At 39.7% G+C, this 17,559-nt stretch overlaps 1 protein-coding gene across 1 annotated transcript in view; it reads left to right on the top strand.

Annotated features, from left to right (window-relative positions):
* SCOC (short coiled-coil protein) overlaps nucleotides 1–17,559 on the top strand; it is a 702,416-nt gene that overhangs the window by 456,357 nt on the left and 228,500 nt on the right. The gene's annotated exons all lie outside the window — the stretch shown is intronic.

Here is a 17,559-nt window from a genome sequence, read left to right as displayed (position 1 = left end):
GTCTTAACCTGCCTCACAGAGGCAGCAATTTTATTGTACTTTATATTCCTCCTCCTTCCCCCTTCAGTGGCACGAAATAATAATTTAGATGCAAGAAAACACAATGTGTATGAGGAAATTAGTTTCAAGAATGCTTCCTCCAATACACTTTTGACAAACAAATGGTTGTGCTCCCACACTGGTGGCCTCCAAGGCAGCACCAAGCAGGATATTGGAATATCAGCATTGCAGGACAAAGAGTTTGAAGATGGGAGGACAAACATTTCTACTGTGCAGGGACCCCACAGTCACCTTCAGTCCACGGAACTCAAGGCAACACCAAAATGGCAACATTCACTCACAGAACTGGACAAGATCAATTCTTGCTGGATTTCTGCCATCACAATGCGAAAGGATGTTCAAAGTACATGAGAACTGCAGGAGGTGAATCTAGTCCAAGAGCAAGAAGCTGGAACTTGTGCCAACTCTGTGCCAACCTTGATTATTACAGTGAACTATGAAATACAGATGATGAGGCTTTTCTTCCAACAAAGCTAAAAAGTCTATGCTGGCTTATTCATAAAGCTGAGATATTTAAGCAATAATTCCACTTGTATTTCAGCTATTACTTTTCCTGTAAAACCCCAGAATGAAATAAAACCCAACAAACAGTGAAAAACATGTTCCTTTAAAGTTGCACTCTTCACTTAAAAGAAAACTGTTGGAGAGTGTAACACTAATTCTAAGTACTATCCCAAGTATAAGAGAAGAGTAAACTTTATCTCACTGTTATAGTTTTCAAAAAAGATTTATTAGCAATCAGTTCCAAATAACAGCAGTACAGCAGTTTGAAATCTTTCAATGCTGAACTTAGGATGAGGAAATATAAAATCTATTTGATTCCAAGGGGAAGAGATATTTTTAAACAAAACCATAGGTGCAAAATACCCTGCATAGCCACAAGAAGAATCTTTCTGAAATAAAATAATAATAAAAAAGGCATTTACAAAACAAAATAATCTAAATACAAGTGCCTTAATCATGTACTTTATGTATTTACCATTAGCAACCTAAGGTTGGCTTATTAACCTCAAGAAAAAATAATACATGCTTTTCCAGCACCTCTTTTGAGGAAGAGTCAAACTTTCTGCATTTAAGCTTTACCATATTTGGAAAACAGATCAGACCACAGCATCAGATAAAATCTTTCTATATCAGAAAGCACCTGACATTCCAAATCAACTTTGTCTCAGATTACAGCAACTCAGCATTCAGTGCTGAATTTTGAGTTGAACAGAACTCATTACTTTAATGCCAAAACAAAATCACCCTGCTGGCTTCCTACTTACAAGCAAATGAGCAAGGCTGAAACCGTTCTGAAATTTCACTGTCAGCATATTTTGGTATTAACAGACATCTCTTGTTGAAGACACTCCGATTTCCCTCCTCTCTTGATTTTATGTCAGATGAAGAAATATACCACTGAGGTAGTCAGATCAGTAAAAGCAACTTTGTTTTAAGTGAATGTCCCTAAAATCAGAGTAAAATGCTTCATTTTCCTTCACATCAAGTGCGCTTCTAACAGACGGAGAAGCTGCAGGAAGCTATATTGTCTAGCCACCCTACCTGAAAAATCTATAAGGAAGAAAATGTTGCCATTTTTTCAGGTGGCAGAGTTACAAATATGTGAGAAGTGAGCTATTTTGCCCTGCTTTACTGTAAACAGCTTCTTATTTACCTTTGGATATGAAATCATTTGGAACTGAAAGATGGAAGAGTTTCACTCAGCTTGGCTATGGTGCACTAGCTGAGATCTGATTACGAGTAGGAGAAAACTAGGAGGGAATTATATAGCAATATGTTCTCCTCCTCCATCTTTTGGAAGTTTGAACACATTTTAACACTTGCATAAAATTTTACTCTGCTTTTATTATACTTGAATGCTTACTTGCAGTGCTGTGCTGAGCAGTTTCATCTGAATATTCCATAAACGGTGTTACCTCTCAAAGTATCACCAAGGATTTTGCTAATATTAAGACTCTAGAAAAAGGTTCAGTATGATCTCAGATAGCTGGTTGGGAAAAGCAAAAGGAAATTTATTTTTAACTCCTCCCATTACTGTCTCTTTCCCAAATGATTTGATCTTACTGAAAGGCTGGAGTTGTCCTCCTAAATCTTCTGCTGAAGACAATGTCATAAGGTCAAATGAGAATCAGTTATAGGAAAAAAATCTTTCTTGCACTCATCTCCCTAACTGCAACACACAGACCCACCTGGTACCTCAGCTCTGCTGCAGCACTTGGTGGAAAGATTGGGGTGTGCTTTTGGATGGCAGAATAGCAGAGATTCAGCACACCTCATCAGAATTGCCCTTACAGAGCCACTGCTGGAGTGGAAAAGACAGACAGACATACAAGCAGCACTGCCCTCCTTTGAAAAGGAAACAGTCAAGAAAAAGGCAGAGAACAAACAGGCAGTGAAAATCAGGGACAAGAAATGGATATCCATTACACCAGCTGCACCAGTGTAGCAGGAAAACTCTTCCTAGAGTGGGGGCAAAATCACTTGAACAATATCCTCTCTGCAAAGCTAACTGTGCTGGATGGAGGAGCGGGTGTTATGCTGCTTTTGGTGCTGAACAGTGCTGAGACCTGCCTGACTCATCAGTCCCAAAGTTCAACATCCTGGCAGTGAGGTGAACATGTGGCCTATCTCATAAAGGCACAAACAAGTGACACTTCTGGTAACTTATCTAAAGATGCTAAGCTGACACTGCTGGCTCAAACATCTATGATTGATAGAAAATCACTTCATATTGCCATTATTATTATTATTATTATACATATATATATAGTATATATACCCCTACATGTACACACTTAAAAATATGTTACAGCAATATGTATATGTATCACTATAAAAACCCAGTCCTACCATTTAACAGGAAGGTTTACTAACAACCCCCTTCTCAAAGTATACGTGGAGATTGCTCCCTTGAGTGGGGGCATCCCTCAAAGTTACTCCTTGAGGCTGAGTGAAAGAGATTGTCATGGGTGAGTAATATCAATCTGTTCTTAAAAACTGGTTTGCTAGCTTTAATATAATTGCTTCAAGATAATTGCTTTAATATAATTGCTTCAATATTGTTTCAAAAATAGTGCACTATACTTATAGTTATAGCTACCTATACTCAGTGGTAAATAATTCTGATTAAGATAATCTAGTCTAATAATTATCATAATAAACAATTTATTTTTAGATAAATTTGGTTTGCCACCCTTAATCCTGCTGAACAAAGTTGGATAAAGTCTCAATTACATCTGTATAATCCTTTGGACATAAACTATTGACAAAGTCTGGGGCCAAGATTGGGTCCAACACCAAGCAGACTCCTCTCTGAGAAGGAGTTTAGAAAGCAAGAGAGTCCTTTCCACACCTTGTCATACAAGAGAGTTGTGTGAAGCCAGATCCCAAATCTACTGCAGATAAGGATTCTAAATTCAGACTTTACAAGACTCTAGACTTTGATCTTGCTTAAAACATTTGGAAAGACACTGGAATATACAAAAGAGAGAAATACCTTGAAAATTACATAATCTTCTTTTTTCCCTAATAGAAAAAAATCTCAGGTAAGAGAGGAACAGCCCTGTAGGGTTCACTGCCGCTTATCACTATTAGTTATGCTCACTTCTGTTTAAAAATTTGAGAAGGGTGTGACAGAGAACTGGCAGCAGTTATTCTGTTTTAAAACAGCAGTACACAATTTCATTACACTAAAGATCCTGACAGATTTTAAACACATCACATTCACATATATTTCTTAAAGTATTTCCTTGCCAGACAAGCTTTCTTCAACTCCTATGAGGACCTCAGAAACAGTTACACAGTCTTCATGAATGTTTTAAGGAGAGAAGAAATGCTAGGAAAAGTAATGTAATTAGGTCCTTGGTGTGAGGTTACCTGCTACACTGCAGGCATGAAAAAAAAAAAGGAAAAATAAAAGTTCTAGACAAAATTAATTGTCTCATATGCAGGATATAATCTGCATAGCACCAGGTGAAAACCTGAAGCCAGTGAGAGCAAAGAATAGAATGATCACAACTGTTAATGCCATGTCCATGAAACAGAAGGCAGAGAAATCACTACCTTAATCACTCCCTCTAAGGAGGAACAATCAATACCCAACCACACTACATGTCAATTATCTGCTTAATTATCCTACATGTGTCACTACATACACCCTTCAAAGGGCTGCAAACAAATTTTTGCCAGCAGTTTTCCTCAGCAAACAGCTCTGTCTACAATCACAATGCATTTCTCAATTTTCACTGCTCTGTGAACCTAATTGTTACATTTTCTCTCAGGTGACTGCTTCTAAATTTTTCTCTCCCCATGGCTAAGAGAAAAGTCTTCATTACTTGTACTTGATAACTAAACGAGCATCGACACCCCGCTGTCTGTTCCCGCCGGTGCAGTTCCGCTCACGGCCAGCAGGGGCGCTGCTGCTCCCGGGGGGCGGGGCAGGGGCGGTGATCCCCCGCGCCTGCAGGGGGCGCTGTGGCGCGGGCTCGGGCAGCGCGGCAATGGCGGCCGGGCCCAGACGGGAGGGGCTGGAGGAGAGGCCTTGATCCACAGACCCTGGGGCAGCCGGTCCCGGTGCTGGAGGAGAGGCCTTGATCCACAAACCCTGGGGCAGCCAGTCCCGGTGCGCCTAGCGGGACTCTCAGAAGCAGCAGGCTGGAACAGCAGGGATGGGCAGAAATCCCGGGGCATGGACAAGAATGTCTCAAAACTCTACGACAAATAGCTGGAAGCTGCAGGATGTCCTGGCAGGGCAGGGGTATGCGGAGCACAGCGGCAGAAGAAAGGTTCCCTGCTGGGTTATGGTGGTGGCAGTGAACTCCTTTCCCAAGCCACAGGCCCGACTGTCCTCGTATGAGGCCCAGCAGAGAGAGAGAGGCTGTCCCCAACTCCATATTTTTTAAACTGCCCCCATTCTTTCGTGTTTCTTCTCCACACTCCCCGAGAGAAAATTCCCCAAAGCCAAAGGAGTTCCCCTTCCCTTCCATCTCAAACACCCAGCCATCAGTGCTTCTTAGCTACTCAATGGGGAAAATACCACACGTAACAAGAAAAAACAGAAAAAACCCAAACCCAACAACCAAACATATTGATCCATAATTGAATTAAATGAGCATTGCTTTGTTTGTACAGATAAGCAGAACAGAGAACTCTTATGAGAAAAGCAGAAAGTATTTTTTAAAGCTGTGAGAAAAACAGTTAAAAGTGACCTCTCAGGAGACATTGCAGCTTCAGAAAACACTTTTGCATTGCTAAACTGAAAATAATGCTTTCACAGATGTCTGCCTGGGCCCCATGAATTTTTGGCTGTGCAGTCTCAGGCTATTCTGTTCATGGAGCATGGAGAATGAACAAAACAAAGGCTGCAGCAACATGTCTGTTATAGATTAATAATGTGACAGTTGGCCCTCACAATTAAGAGACAGATATTATATGTATTATAAGAGAATATGTCCTCCTGTAACAGCCTTGGCAGTCACAGCACTTGGGGAGTGCCGGTTTATTCCTAAGAGGTGCAACATGGCAGCACCTGACCTCCAATCAAGATGTAAAAAAGTGATCACCACCAATGGACGGCAGAGAAGGAGTTGACCGACAAAACCTTGGGAGACGCTAAGGGTATAAAAGGCAGAGCACCCATTTTGTAGATGAGCACGTGACTGCTAGTCACAGAGACTCCCAGTGCTGTTTTTTAGCCCTTTGTTGTATTTTTTGTTAAGGTTCAAAAAGCCTTTGGAATTTTAAAAGTCAGTGTCATTTCTCACAATGTCCAATACATTTTGTGGACAATTAAGCTACCTTACAGATGCCACTTCTGGAATTCAGTGCACAGACCACATTTAACATGCACTTCTATTTTCCCAATGTTCCTTTAATTCCACCTAAAAAACCCCTGGTCATCGTAAATTTCCGTGTTTGGTTTGCATCTCTGGAAAAGAGGCTGCTCTATCCTCCACCCCAAATCCTGATGTGACAGTCAAGTGCTATACAGCAATTGTGCTCGTGTTCATTAGTGTCAAACACACTGTAGAGACCCGCGTGTCCTACAGCACAGCAAGCCGTCCTTGGGGCACACAGAGTTCACTGCACACACATGATCTAATTGGTTTATCTGATATCTCGCTGGCTAAGCACGGTACAGTGTCAAAATAAGACATTGACAAATGCTAACTGCAAAATGCCATAACTTGGCATTAAAAACCTGGGGGCATTAAGGGACAGTTTCACTCCTGTGAAAAATCATGGTGTTATACAGAGTTCTCAGAACCCAGGGCACCTGAGGAATCTTCTCATTCTCTGGGTAAGTCTGGTGACTTATGAGTAAAAGCCATTTCAGAACCCTGGCAATGTCACACATCAATTGATCTTAGCTAACTGCAGATGTTCAGGCATTTTTGTTCTTTTCTGCAGACTCAAATTCCTCAGCAAAGGAGTACCCATAATCTTCAGTATGTTGAAGTTCTTGGAACAAAATAAAGATTGCTTCCAAATCAGCTGGGTTTTACCGTTATTTTAAGGGAGGAGAAATAGCACCATTCTGTTGAATTTACCATCAAACTGCAAATTCATTTTTATCAAATAGTCCAACAGTGATTTGAAACACAAGCATCTGAACTTGTAAGGGTGCCTAACTTGTATGATAACTGCTATCTAACTACAGTGAATTATTTGCACTTTTGCAGGCTTGATTCATGGCCTGAGAATAACAATAATCAACATCAGTGTAAGAAACTTTCCATGCATTTCTGAAGTGTGCACTAGAATACAAACTGGCCTCCAGAAAAACTTTGCCAAAAGTTTGTCTTATTTCAAGAAAAGAGACATGAAACCTTAAGTATTCGTTTTAGGTCCCACATTTGTCAGGTTACAAGTGCTTGTAAGTCATACAATAATTTAACAGACTTTACATGAAAGAAAAGGCACTGCTACACAGAGGTGAGCATTTACTAAATTCTAGTACCTGAACAAACATTTTGTATAAGTTTTATGTTTGATTTGTCATGTGTATTCACCTGGCTGTAAGTCCAGAAAATGTGAAAAAACAACACAGGAGTGTTCAAAGTCTACATATGTTGTGGTGTCATTAATTTCATAACCAGGCTTACAAGGAACTGAAATCTGAGAATCACTATTTCCTGAAGAGACTGATAGAGGTATTTAAATTCTACACACCCTGATTTGGCTCCTGACCAAGAGGTGTCAGGAAGGTGGCAGTAAGGTAACCTTGTCCTCTGCAGCTCTTGCTGAACTGTACTGTAAAGCTACAGAACAAGTGGTTACAAACAGCAGGGAAAAAACCCCATGCAACACTCTGATCTAGAAAAATCTCATCCCAATGCTAATTTTTTCTTGCCTTGTTTGACATCTAAATGCTATCACACCCTCACACTCAAAGGAAAAATTGTTCATCCAGCTAACATCCACAATAAATGCTCCCATCATCTCGAGAGTATGAAAGCAGTTTGGGAAAAAGAGTTAGAGATCTGTATTTTTAAGCATTTTTTAATTCTTTTGAGTAGTTTCCTTTGCCATTTTGTATCTAATATTTGGTGGGTAAACCAAATATTTAAAAATCAGGGCACAAGAAAAGCAAGGGTGTAGTATTTTCAGCTTTCATCTCTTGTTGTAGCATATTTGTAAGAAAAGAGCCCATGGAGCCTAAAAAACCCAGCCGACAAGTTCTGCTGCCAGAGCCAGCAGGGTAGGATTGCAGCAGTGCAAGCAATTTCAATACCAGTGGGTTTGTAGGCAAAAGCAACTACCCACAAGTACCTATCCTGGAATCTGTCACAGGAAACTTGCTCTCGATTGCTCTTTTTCATTCTGCAAGCAGATCTTTAAAACAGAAAGAGAATTAAAGGCACTCCCTTTTACATGCTGCCAGGTTACAGAATAAAGGATCCTGAAGTTGTGAAGCTCCTGAGTATTCCTCAACATGTTGCCACCCCTGGCTGTGCTGCACAAGCAGGTTTGATGCAATCCCTCTTGGAAATACCAATTCCCTGCCAAAATGGTGTATGCTCTGAGGCCATAGGCAAGGCACAGTCCCCTCAGGGACCCCATCCCGACCGTGTCACGGTGCTGAGGGGAGGCTGCCTGTGTCTTCTCTCCAAACACTCACCACAGCAGTAGTGGGAAGAACCTGTGCAACAAGTTTCACTCAACAAAGCTGATTTTTTTTTTTTTTTTTTAAGTGGATCTCCCCCTCCCATCCAGCTCATCCTGTCAAGATGGAGCCTTTGGTTTGTGGAGGATTTGCCTCATCTTGCTGATAAATGGCAGCTTCCTCAGGAGGAAAACCACCATCACAACACCAGCTCCTTGAGGAGATGGCCTCATGCCCATCATGGCCTCAGAGACTCTCAGTGGATGTCCCCAGGGCTCCTGCAGCCCCTCCACCGGGCTCTGACCATTCAGAAGAGCTGCCTTCCTCAAACACACATTTCAGAGCTTCCCAGAGGTCCCCCTTCTCACCCCGCACCTTCCAGAGGGTTCTCCTGTGTCTACAGTGAGACAGCCCTGAGGAGATGTGGCAGGAGGGTCACAGACAGCTGTGCTGGCCTGCACAGTGGTGTTCCCACTGTAGACAATAACACAGGACTCTGGAAAACACTCCCTGGAAAACCCAGAGTCTGATTTTGCAGAAGGTAGTTTTTGGAGTGGGATGGTGGTGCAGAGAAAGTTGATCTCTTTGTTACGGTAAGTTCAGATATAAATAACCTGTTATAAAAGTGTTTACAGGGAAAAGAAACAGTGAATGAGTTATCAACTCTTTTTTTTTTTTTTTTAAATGGATCTCCCCTTCCCGTCCAGCTCATCCTGTCAAGATGGAGCCTTTGGTTTGTGGAGGATTTGCCTTACCTCACTGATAAATGGCAGCTTCCTCAGGAGGAAAACCACCATCACAACACCAGCTCCTTGAGGAGACGGCCTCATGCCCATCATGGCCTCAGAGACTCTCACTCATAATAAAATATGGAATCATAATAAAGATCTATCTTATAAAACCCATGCCATTTTAAAATGCGATAGTCTTAATGATACCTGAAATTGATAAATTTATCAATGAGAGAAATGCAAATATTTAATTTTCTTTTGGAAAACATTTTGATGTGTGGAATTCATCATAATTCCTCCAGGTCAAATGAAATAAAGCAGCATTAAATTTAGATTGCAGTCTCGGACCTGTGATGGCAATGTATTACATCTTGCATCATTTGCAAAATCTCAATGCAGTTAGCAACTTGGAAAACTGTGATCAATAGCATTATTACTGCTGAAGTCTACATCTCAAACTCAAGAATATATCAGCACAGTGATGGTAATTTGCTGTAGAATAAGGTATATAGACAAAACGTGTTATGTATCTGTATCCCCACTGGTGCACTATATATATACACACACATCGTTAGGGAGAAAAACACACATTATACACATTACTGTGCATTACATCTTTTTCCCTTTTGCTTTATGTCTTTTTCTAGACAGCGGAAGAGGATGAAGATTATCAGCCAATAAAAACTGTAGCAAATACCAGAGAAAGAGATAGAGGAGTTTAACATACAGCCAACATTCCAAGGTCAAGCTCCTGGATCATGGATTGCTGTAGGGAAGCAAAAAGCAAGCAAAGTACAAACATTCAGCTGCCTCAAATAGGAATAGATATAATACTCTCCTATCTGCCTTGTGTGCTGATTAAGTTGCCTTAATTGCTATTAGTCTTCATTTTGCTGTTTCAAAAACGCATTAGAGAAATAAGATATATTATGACACATTTCCTTTCAAACCCACTCATGAACTGAGCAGTACACTGGGAGAAAATGCTTGAGGAAACTGTTGAAGTGGAATAAAGTTTTTAGTGCAATGCAAGAGGGCTGAGTTTGCTATTCTAGTTTTTAAATTTGAAGCATGCTGATCAAAATGCCAGTTTTCCCTGACCAATTTGGCTAATTTGAGGAAACTGTTGAAGTGGAATAAAGTTTTTAGTGCAATGCAAGAGGGCTGAGTTTGCTATTCTAGTTTTTAAGTTTGAAGCATGCGGATCAAAATGCCAGTTTTCCTGACCACTTTGGCTACATTTTATAACTATTTTCACTTGTGTAATATCGAATTTCAGATGGAATGAGTAGTATTTTTTTCCAAATGAGAAGTACATTACATATAGATTCTCCACTGACTTATGGCCTTAGCATGGCCAGAAATTAAGGACTTTACCAGTAAAACTGTATTAGTTATTCCCCAAACTGTATTAGTTATTCCCCATCAAAATATCAAACCAAACCTTCCAAAAGGAAATTTAGGACTAAAATAGAATACTCAAGAGTGACATACCTTGTGTTCCAAATAATTGGGTATTTGCTTGGTTAACTGATTTTAAATATACATAAAGTCTCCATCCAAATCCTGGTTTTGATCATGTTATGAATAACATTATTTCTAGACATTTTTTTGTTTTCTTGCTGTCAAATTTATTGTCCTATTTCAGTTTCATAATGTCTTGGGATGGAAGTGCAAGATGTGGCTGGGGGTGTGTGTTCCATTGCCATCTGTTAAGAGGTGGGGCAGTTACCTTCTGTTAATTGGGCCACCTGTTAGAACCAGGTGGGGAAGTTTGCTTTATCTCTTCCACAACCAATCCTCCCTCGGGGAAATATCTTCTGTTAATGGACCATGAGTGTTACTGCATGACTGATAAAATTACATCATCCCATTGGGAGATGCTCCACCCAGGGGGAGGAGCCAAGCATTCCTACCTGGAGATAATCTGAGATTTGGAACACCATAGGCAGCCTTTTCTACTGGATTCCCAGAGGAAGACCAGGCCCATCTACACCACCACTGGATCTTCAAAAACTCCACTCTTCTGCAGGATCACTGCTTCAACAGAACCACATCTGCCACTCCAGCAGGACTGCAGCCACCATTTAATGGGACTGCTACCAACGCCCTGACCCACAGGGTGCCAAGTTGTATTCTGACTCTGTCGGTGTTGTTTTGAGTTACTGCATTTTTATTTTATTTTTTCCCTAATAAATAACTGTTATTTCTATTCCCATATTTCTTCCTGAGAACCCCTTAATTTCAGAATTATAATAATTTGGAGGGAGGGAGTTTACATTCTCCCATTTCAAGGGAGGTTCCTGCCTTCCTTAGCAGACACTTGTCTTTTCAAACCAAGACACATAAGCATAGATTAACTTCATATTTTTAGGTGTACACTTTATTCTTATAGCAGATGATACTTCAAAACTTTATTGGAGGACCACAGAATTTTCTATTAAAATAAATGTGCAACACAAATATCAAGTTTATCTATGTTCATCCTGCCTTGGATGGAAGACACAAGCCCAAGTTAAAGAAACACAATGAAAGTCAGAACAAAATGTGTTCTATACCTGATAGATGAAACAAATGTTCATTTTGAAGAAGGTAAGTGGCAATTATACCTGAAATTTCCTGAACTGCATTATCCTACAAAAGATTAGGTGGGTACTAGCTGATCCCTTTGCCTTGTGATTGGAATGATTTTGTTACAGGCTCCAGGCTTTGCTTGTCTCACTGGAATTCACGTCATAACTTTGTCTTCTTAACAAGTTTATTGAAAACTCACTTTAAGACCTACATTTTCCAAGCCTTGGATAAGTAGATGTTCTACTTAACCTAGATCTAAAAAGGCTAATCTGTCATGTTTTCCCTACTGCATAATGAAATCTGAACTGAGCCAGACCCCTATGTTTTACTGAAGTGCTCCCTATTTGTAATTGGCATATCCAAGGAAAAGCCGTCCCACAGAATTTTCTCCTGGTGGATCTGATTCCTGCTTTTGAGGTATAACTTGATAGCATGACTTGTACGTACTGTTTGCTGAGCCTGTACTTTTGCCTTAGTTTTTAAGAGTTCTCTGTTGAGCAATTCTTCAGGGCTCAAAGGGCAAAGCTTGTACAACAGTTCTCCCGACCCAGTTTTGCATCTGTCTTCCCAAGTTACCAGACCAGCAATGAAAGCAGGAAGCTAGATTGTAAAAAAAAAATCTGGCAGAGGAAAACTAGGTACTAGAAGATTCCTGCAGTGTCAAAGATCTATACTGGTGATAGTGGCAGGGATTTATGGACCTAGGGATGATTCAGATCAAGACTCACCAGAGTATTTAATCCATAGAATGAACTTCTCATGTGTCTCGTTATCTTTTGTAATATCATCCTTTCTGAGGACATGAACTCATATCTACTTAAGTAGGTTATTCATGAAATCATGAATTACTAATTAGATCATTACTTGAAAAGGAGATAAGAGGTGTTAGTTAGAGCAAGACAAAAGGTCAGGATATTTAGTAGGCCACGGGATTATGACAGCATTTATGATCTGTGAGGGTGCAATCACAAACCATGAAAATACCTGAAGGTCACTGGATGCACACAGTTCCATTCCCAGCTAAGGTGCCACCATCCTTCTCCAAGACTCACCTCCCTGAAGGAGAGCAATGAGTTAATCTGTGTGTGAGCCCAAGATCTTGTTTTCTTCGTCACTGAGGTTCCATGACACGGCGGCTAAGGGCCCGATCAGCCCTTGTCAGCAATCCATCAGAATTTAGGGCTATTTAAACTCTTGGTGCTCAAACCAGTGTGGATCTGGCTGCTGCAAGTGGAGCACACCTGGGGGTAAGATCTGTTTGTAGGCCCATCACTAAAAGTCAGTGAACTACTAGTTTAATAATAATAATAAAAAAAAGTAGTATAATCACAGTGTAATTGATACTGAAATATTTAAAACATTTTAAGATGCTCCTCACAGAAAGGTGTAAGGAGAATGAAAACCCTCATGCCAAAGATGTGCATTACTTGTTCAGAAAACACCTTATACTAAGTAGTGCTCAGCTGAAAAAACAATCCATAATTAGGAAATATGCCTTTCAGAACACTAATCATGGAAAAGTTTTGAATTAACGTCATATTGTAATGAAAATAAAAACCAATTGACTCAGCCAGAAAATCTCCCATTTAAAACCTGTCACATCATAGCAGTCTTCTTCTCCAGACACCTAACTGCTATGGGAGCTGAACCTCAAGCACAGAAATTAGTGGGAGTATTCTGTAATGCTGGCTTTGCAAAAGTCAAGATCCTGTATTTTGTGTGCTTCATGCTCTTGAACAGAACAGTGGCATTTTCTTAACTCTACAATTCTCCCTTGTGCAAATGGCTATGTGGGTGTGTGGGTGTGTGCAGACAGTTAATAACTTGAGAGGAATTTCAGTGCCTTAGTAGAGCTAGAAGTTGCAGTATTTTCATTTTAATGATGTCCAAACAAATTATCTGTTAAAAATAAACGGCATGGTAGCACAGTGGGAAGCAGAATTTAGCAGGCAGAAGATCAAAAGGAATTAAGTGCCAGAACTCTAGACTATGTGCTTGTAAAAATTGATTTGACTTAATAAGTTTAATGCAAAAGGGAATTGCATGGTGTGCACTGCTTTCCTCTTGATTTTTAAAAAGTGTGGGATCACATCTCTCCTGCTGATGTCTATTAACTATGCCCATGAATATGTGAATATAAGCTGGGTGCTCCACTTTTTTTTCTTTTTTAAACTCTTACTCAGCATTTTATACCTAAGCACACTAACTGGATTCACATACTAAAAACCTGCTAACAGCTACTACTTCCCACTCATGAAATGATCACTTCTATTTCCCATACTGATATTATTGATTTTTAATTTTTTTTTTAAATAATCCTTCATTCAACAAAGCATGGAGGTAGTGTATCATGAGGAGGTAAAGGTAGCTAGTAAAAGTATTGATTTATAGTAGCTAATGTTATTTTGTGAGTTGGGGAGTTGCTTTTAATTCATGCTGGAAATTACCTTGATTTGTATCAAATATTCCTGTTGAACAGTGTAAATAATTAACCTATTTAAACTTAATTAAAAGTACTTAGAAGCATGTAATTTCTATTTACATTAGGACTTGCAATCAACTTCTAAAATGTTTTGTTATGTTTGGATATGATTACAATTTTTATCAATCATAAAAGGGACTGCCTTGATGTATTCTTACACTCCTTATGTTCTCAGCTGAGCACTGTCCTTGTCCTTTGCTGTTGGCAGAATGTACAAAGTGGTACAACCATTTTTCCCTCAAAATGATTTTGCCTGTACGAGAATGTTTGTGCACAATACTGTTTGGCCAATCAGCAACAGCCCTTGCAACAATCCTGTTATTTGTTCAAGGTTATTTTTATGTTGATACTCCTGCAGTCTATGTCCATTGTAGCTGCTACCACAGTCACAAAAGCAGCAAAATCTTCCAACTCCAAGAACATTTCAGGTGAAGACAAAAGTTGAATGCAGTCTAAAATGCAGAGCTTAGACATAACCTTCCTTACCTAGTTCATAGATCTCTTTGGTCCATGATTTTATTACCTGTGTTCTTATTTTTTATTACATGTTTATTATTGGGGGTTTCACATAGATGCCATGAGCTGAACCCTGAGTTCCCTCACATAACCACCACAACACAGCTGCTCTCTGAAAAGAGAACCCACCTGCCATGATGCAGAGATGGGGTGATGGGGGACAGCTGGGATTGCCCATTAATCCCCAACACTAGAACACAATTCACGTTGCTGAGTGGAAGAAGGCTGGGATTTATTAAGAGGTTCTTTTGGGATTACTGAGTTCCAGTTGAGTCTGGCTGAGAGCTGCCATATTACAGAGCAGGCAGCTGAATTTGGCTGCTGGAAACCAGTCCAGATGTTAACCATAGTAACATCAGTCTCATCTTTGTCACTAAGACTTTGAGTTTCCATCTGCAAGCAGAATCAAGTCAGATTACTCCATTTATATACATTGTTTGACACAACCTCGTCACTATTTCGTGGTACTCTGGTCTTGTTTGAAAAATAGGAAAAGCCAGACTGTAATATTTCATACCAGATAGAAGTTAAATTCAAATGGAGAGTATTCAGAATCTAGCTAGATTTAAGTAGGAAACCAGACTTAAGCTCCTATTTATGTGATGTTTTTTAAATGCTGATAAGTGCTCAAGAAAGTTGGGTACTACATCTTACTAGCAAAACCAGATCCTATTCAGATGCTTTTGAATATTTTACTCCACTAAAAAAGTCCTTCTAAAGACACTGTGTTGATGGCATATATTTCCTTCTCTATGCAAGTTTCTTAGCATCAGCTACTTATTATAATAATTTACAGGAAACTGCCATCAACTTCTTTGCCATGACTATGAATATGTTCTTCCTGTGTGGGGCCTTGTACAAACAAAATGTTTTTTACAGTTCTGAACCAAAGTTGAGGAATGTTAATGATTCTGAAACCTCTCACAAAACCTGGTCCTTGGAGTTTCTCACCTGAAATGCCCCATTTCTGATTCTTTGCTTGTGAATAATGACTTTAGGACCAGACCTTAAACTTTTCTGCCTCTAAAACGAAACCACTGAGGAATGGTATCACCCAAGGGGTAAATTCTGCTCTGCTTATCTATGACAGTTGTTCTTATTTTGTTCAAGTCAGCAGTCCTGTAAATTGCAGCAATCAAAATTATTGTTCTATGAAAAATGGATATAACATGTAGACTTTGCTGGGGAAAGATAGCAGTATTCTTTCCTTGTTCTTCTGCTGTTATTCTCACAGCTTTGCACCTGTGGTCTGGTACTACTGGAGCAGACAGACACTTAGGAAAGTGATTTCTAGTGGGACAGAATTAGCCCCTTCCTTCCTCCTCTTTGTGTCCCCTGACTGAAGCCTTTTGTTTTCATGAGAGCACATGCACACCAAGCTCATTACCTGGCAGCAGAGAGAACTGCCCTGACCAAGCCCCACTTCAGCTACTGACAACAGAGTTATGAGAGGAAACAGCCAGCCAGGGCTTGAGATCTTCAAGCTCCTGGCAGGAATGGCAGACTCCAGTCTGGGAAATACCTTCCCTTTCCCATTTCTCTCTCTGTTTTTTCCCCAGAAGCAACTTACCATTAGAGTCACCACATGCCACCAGGCATGCTACAAGCCACAGCTTTGTTCATGTGAGCCTGTCTTTGGTGCCACACTTCCAATAGCAAAATTGTATTTGACTGCTAGAAATATCACAAGTTCAATTTTTCAACTGATCATATGTCACTGCCCTTTGCTATCCTACAACATATAAAGAAATAAAATGTAAATATAATATATATGCATATACATGTAAACAAACACATGGAAGAAATCTTTCAATTCAACTTCTTATTCCAGCTTATTTAGAAGCAGCTTACATCTACTCTAATAATGTCAAGAATTTTCCCTGCAGCAGAGCAAGTGTACTTCTCATTTATGTACTGGGTTAGGACTGGGCACAGACAGCCTACACAGAAATGCAAAGGGTCTGTTTAATTGGGCACAGCAAGCAGCACACAGTCTAGTTTGCATCTAGAACCTTCTTGCCCTCAATTCCATAAAGAACCTCTGTCACATACCTATTGAAGGCTGTGATTTGTACAAGATTCATCACTAAACTCACAGGAAAGCTCTTGCCTAGCAGAAGCAGCATTTGTGAACACATTGTTTTACTGGCAGCAATGGTCATCCCAGTGTAGAACCCTGCAGGCTGTGGTTCATAAATACTATGTGGTATACTCAAGCATACCCTGAAGTGACATTAGAAAGGGAATTGGTGAAAACATATTTTTACTATCATATTATTCTATCATCTCACTTCAGCTGTAGGTTCTTTCTCTTTTTCTCTCTTACATTGCTGTGAGAAGAAAGTGGCTCCCAGTTTAGGAGGAAAATAAAATCCATAAACATGCCAAGTGAGACAAAGTAATTTTAAAAGACTTTCACTTTTATTAGTAAGAGACAGAACTCCTTGGTTCCTGTTAGCTGAATGATAACAGCTTTTTAACTTATTTCCAGAGAAGCACTAATTCCCAGTGTTATCAAGAGACTTGCAAGTATTATATAAGTATTATATATTATAATATATATAATATTCTACCTTGCATGTATTGTGACAATTAAAATCTCACTAAATATATTTTAGTAAAACTAAAAATGCTAACATATAAACAGAGATACTAAATTATGCAACCACCTTCTATTCATAGTACTGATAGCACAGATGAGCCACATTTTATCATATACCCAAAAAGAAGATCTGTTCTTGGGGAACTTACCTTTCATTGTGGTGAGAGATCATATAATAAATCCAGATACCAACAGAAGCTCAAGAAAACAGCACAGAAGCAATTATTTCCCAAGGAAGCAATTCACTGAGATGGTGAAGATGTAGTGCCAGACAGAGTATGACGTTACCTTTTTTAAAGTCTTCATTACGAAAAGTGTTGATCCCGCCTGAATTACAGACCAAGAGTTATGTGAAAGGGATTTCCTCATGGGCATGTGAATGTTTTGCTTGCTTTGCCCTAGAAAATGCATGACCCACCTGGTTCTGAGATGAAAGTTATGGTAAGACTAAGAATAGGAACTATTAATTTTTGCCCATTACAGGCTT

Source organism: Passer montanus, unplaced genomic scaffold (assembly GCF_014805655.1).
Source record: "Passer montanus isolate IOZ18808 unplaced genomic scaffold, ASM1480565v1 scaffold95, whole genome shotgun sequence".
In the NCBI taxonomy this organism is placed as follows: Eukaryota; Metazoa; Chordata; class Aves; order Passeriformes; family Passeridae; genus Passer; species Passer montanus.
Note: the sequence above shows the minus strand (reverse complement) of the source record. Positions and strands in the feature narration are given on the sequence as shown.